The sequence below is a fragment of the Molossus molossus genome, unplaced genomic scaffold, assembly GCF_014108415.1.
Source record: "Molossus molossus isolate mMolMol1 unplaced genomic scaffold, mMolMol1.p scaffold_m16_p_16, whole genome shotgun sequence".
Taxonomy (NCBI): domain Eukaryota; kingdom Metazoa; phylum Chordata; class Mammalia; order Chiroptera; family Molossidae; genus Molossus; species Molossus molossus.
The window spans coordinates 65719288-65723891 of record NW_023425351.1 but is presented as its reverse complement, the minus strand read 5'-3'; the positions used below and the strand labels follow the sequence as shown (position 1 = coordinate 65723891).

Genomic DNA, 4604 nt, shown 5'->3' with positions numbered 1-4604 from the left:
CAGCAAGTGCCCAGATGGGGCCACAGTCTTTGTATGACCTAACCTCAGAAGGGGCATCCCATCATTTTGCTGCATTGTGTTTGTTACAAATGAGTCGTGACTCCAGCCCATACCTGGGGAGAGGAATTGCACAAGTTGTGGGTACCAAGTGGCCTCGGATCACTGGGGACCACGGTCCTACCACAATGGGACGTGGTGTCAAACATGAATTCCACCACCCAGTTCAACCGGCCTATGCTTCCTGGTATATGAGAGGGCAGCTGTAACAGGATGCACCCCGCTGGGTGGACATGATGCCGTATTCCATCACACCTACGGACACGAGGGGCCTGGCTGGGAGGAAACACCCGCGCAGCTTCCATTTCCTGTTTGTGGCTGCTCTCTCTTTCCCCTTCCCTTGACCCTGTGCAGGTCACTGGATATATCAGAAGATGATGACGCTCCCTTTTAATGTAAAGGAATCGACCAGCTGTTGGGTAAATGCTGTTGTACGCGCTCACCATTCTGTTAGAGTCTCAGGGTCAGAGAGGATTTGACGTACCGTCTGGTCCAGCTGCTGATCCGATCTGTGACGTCAGCCTCCTTTTCCTCCTTCCCGCTGGCCAGGCTGTCTCCCCCATCCATCAGGACAGTCTCCGAAATTCGGCATTCCCTGCAAACATAGGACCCTCCGCGGTGGTTCTGTTGTGTCTTCACGTTGTCTTCGCTGGGCAGCTCCCGCCCGTCTCCTGTGCGCTGGGCTTGGCCGCCGTGCACCAAGGCTGTTTAAGGACCTTCGACTTCCTCCCTGCCTGCCTGCCTGCTTCCCATCCATTCGCTTGTGATACCCTCGTTGGCATCTGAGGGAAACCGATATTCTGAACAAGGAGTGGGCGCTCACGTCAGCTGGTGAGGTCTTCGTAGCAACCCCAGGATTTGACAGCCAGAGGAGTGGAGTTCAGGTACATAGGGCCAGTGCGAGGAGTGGTCAGCTTGAGCCCAGAGCTTCCCAAACTGGGGTAGAGGTCCTAGTATGGAAATAGGACATGATTTTAGGTAGTACACACATTTTTTTTTTTAAATCCTCACCCGAGGGTATTTTCATATGTATCTTCAGACAGTGTGGGAGGGGGAGAGAGAGAGAGAGAGAGAAACATCCATGTGAGAGAGACACATCAGCTGGTGGCCACACACATGACTTCAACCGGGGCCAGGGACGAACTGCAACTGAAGTACATGCCCTTGGCTGGAATCGAACCCGGGACTCCCTGGTCCATGGGTTGATGCTCTAACCACCGAGCCAAACAGGCCAGGGCGACACACACATTTTTAACAGTAATAAATTATGTCAGTGTACTTTTAGTGAGCATGGGGAAAAAAAAAAAAAAAACACATACCCAACATCTCAATCTTATGATAAATGTTTGCATTTTTATTCATTTGCTTACTCATTCACTCATTCATTCATTCAACAAATATGTAATGGTGATTACTCCATTCCTGGCATTGTCCTAGTCCCTGAGTATCCAGAAAAAAACAAACAGCTGAAGAATCCCTGCTCTAGTAGAATTTCCATTACACTCAAGTAAATAATTTAAAGTTTAAAGTGAGATGATTTAAAGAAGGAAAGAAATCCAGAGGTGCCAACATCGATAGGTAAACTCAGACCAGTGCCTTCGCCTCTTCGTGCCTCTCTCCTTGTCTGCAAAATAGGAATAGTACCTGTTTTCCTCCCTCGGCTGGATCCGACCCTCCTGTGAGTGGAGAGTGGGAAATGCACGCAGTGCCTGGAACAAACATGTTGAAAATGAGGCGATGACTCAGTTTTGGGAAGCTCGCCTCGGAAATCCTCCAGGAGCTCGAGTGCTTGTAAAGGGCACATTTCCTAGGCTCCGCCCCACAGATCTGACTCAGCGGATTTGGGGCAGGACCCAGGTTTTAAAGCCCCTCCCTCCTGCTACCCTGACAGCAAACCATGGGGAGGGGGGCTGCTTTAGGGTGCAGATAAGCACTCTTGCAGGGTGGGGTCCAGTGGGGAAATGCCTTCCGGGGTGCTATGGTACCTGCCAGGACAAACACCCGAAAACAGTTGGGTTCAGGGGGAAGTTTTCTGCCGAGGAAACAACAGGGCAGAGTCGAGGCAGAACAGGTTCTCTCAGGAAAGTGCAAGAAGTTGATCAGGATGGGGTCTGGTCTGTGAGGCCCGGTGGACTGTGATCGGAGGAGACTGGGGCTTGTCATCCCCAGCCCGGGGAGCGGGGGAGCATGCTGCGTCAAGTTCTGCGGAAACTCGCCCAAGAGGAGCTTTTTGACGCTGTGAAAAGTTCGCATTTGAGGGCTGGAGAAGCCCAAAGCAGTTGCTGTGAGAAAAATGGATTCCAAGAGAATGTTTTAGAATTATCTGCAGACTGTCACTTTGTCTGCAGCCCCCCCACCCCCATGATTTCAGAGGAGACAGGGAAAGGGGAAGAGCCTGCTGGACTCCATAAAGAAAATGACAGATCTCACTAATGGTCTGATAGACTTTCCGGAAGCCTGGCCGGGAAGCTGTGTGATGGATTAAGTGGTCCAGGGGCCCTTTCATTCCCCGAGTGGAGAGAAAGTGATGTGGAATCTGGTGCACAGGCTCCAATTCTGATTTCACCTTGACCTAGCTACACGACCTTGGCAAACTGCGCAGTTGCTCAGGACCCGTGTTCCCATCTGCTTGGTGGGAATCACGTCAAGAATAAGTGACATGGTTCTGGCTGGTGTTGTTCAGTGGGTTGCAGTGTTGTCTTATGCACCAGTGCACCAAAAGGTGGCAGGTTTGATACCTGGTCAGGGCACATACCCAGGTTGTGGGTTTGATCCCCATTCCAGGTGAGTGCAGAGGGCAACCGATCTCTCTCTCTCTCTCTCCCCCTCCCTCCCTCTCTTTCCCTCTTGCTCCATCTCTCCCTTCTGCTCTCTAAAATCAATGAAAAACATCTTTGGATGAGGATTATTTTTTTTAAACTTTTTTTTTATTCTCACTCAAGGACATTTTTTCCCCCCATGTTTTGTTCAGATAGAGTGGGAGGGAGAGAGAGAGGGAGAGAGAGAGAGAAACATTGACGGTGAAAGGGACACATCAAGTGGCTGCCACCCACGCGACCCAACCAGGGCCGGGGACCAACTGCCCTTAGCAGGAACTGAACCCTGGTCTCTGGACCGAAGGCCGACGCTCCAACCGCTGAGCCAAATCGGCCAGGGCAGGATTAATATTCTTAAAAAGGAGGTAACATGGTGTGTACCAAGGGCTTGGCACACTGCCTGGCACAAAGTGAAAGCTCATTCAGTGGCAACATGTTATTAATTTTTAATCAGCAAACGTGACCCGACATCCAGAAACTAAAGAAAGAGGAAGACGGCTGCGGCACTTACCACGGGGCCACTTACCACGGGGCCACTTTTTGTTTGGAACTTCTGCAGAAAAATATCGGAAGTGTGTGTGGCTAAGAGAAGATATTTGACTAAGGGCTGAGAATTTAGTTCGCTTTCGGGAGGATGCTAATGGCCTTGTACCCTAAAAGCACAGAGTAGGGGCAAGAAAAGCAGAGGCAGCTGAATCAGTTGGAGGTTCCTCACCTGGAGAATGTGTGGGGTGTGCACACACCTCCCTCCCCCTCCCCAGTGCCCGGCAGGCCAGCCATTCCTGGCTAGGAAGAGAGAGAGGAAAGGAGACCAGGGTGGGAGGGGAATGGGAGAAAACCCCTTGTGAAAAGAGGAAGGAAGATACTTGGGAGTGGTTTGCTGTCCAGCGGCTGGGAGTGGAGAGAACTGAGCTCATGGCCGCCCTCGCCCTGGTCTGTCCCTGTCAGGGGGTCCAACCACAACAACTGAGGGCCTACTGTGTGCACTCCACAGTTAAGGCACTGAGGGGGGAGGGGATCTATGCACAGATCCAGCCAGGGACATGCTTACCCCTCTGCACCAGGCTCATAGTGTCCCCTAGAACTCATGCGACCGGGAACCTCAGAATGTGACCTTGTTTGACACAGGGTTTTTGCAGATAGAATTAGTTAGAATGAGGTCATATTGGTTTAGAGTGAGTCCTACACCCAATGACTAGTGTCCTCATGATGAGAGGAGACACAGAAATGCATTCAAATACAGGGAAGAGAGCCATGTAAAGACAAAGGCAGAGACTAAAGCGATGCATGTACAAGCCAAGGAATGCCAAGGATGCCGGCCTCTGCCAGGCGCGGGGAGCAGGTAAAGAAGGATCCTCCGCCGGAGCCTTCCACGGGGGTGCGGCCCCACCGACACCTGTGAGAATACACTTCTGTTGTTGTAAGTCACACAGTTTGGGGTAATTTGCGAAGGCAGCCCTAGGCAACTCATAGACATCGTATGAGAAAAAAACAGAAGGCAGGCCGTCTTCATTTGCAAGCAGCATGTCGACAGAAACTTGTGCACATCAGAATCATGCCCTCACTTTGCACAATCTGGGAAACAGAAGTCTAGGTCCGGTCAACTTGGAACCATGCAAAACAAGGGCTGCCTGCTCCCCGCTCTCTCACTTGCGCACGCACGCATGCACCCCCCCCCCACACACACACACACTTCTGGAAAAGCACAAACAGCTCACCATCCTGAGAAAA

At 51.5% G+C, this 4604-nt stretch overlaps 1 long non-coding RNA gene across 1 annotated transcript; it reads right to left on the bottom strand.

Annotated features, from left to right (window-relative positions):
- Positions 1-966: 966 nt before the first annotated feature.
- Positions 967-2090, bottom strand: LOC118631433. Its single transcript, XR_004959844.1, has 3 exons — positions 2043-2090; positions 1702-1766; positions 967-1007 (listed from the first exon to the last, which is right to left on the bottom strand). It is a non-coding gene; the product is annotated as an uncharacterized LOC118631433 (long non-coding RNA).
- Between the last annotated feature and the right edge of the window lie 2514 nt (positions 2091-4604).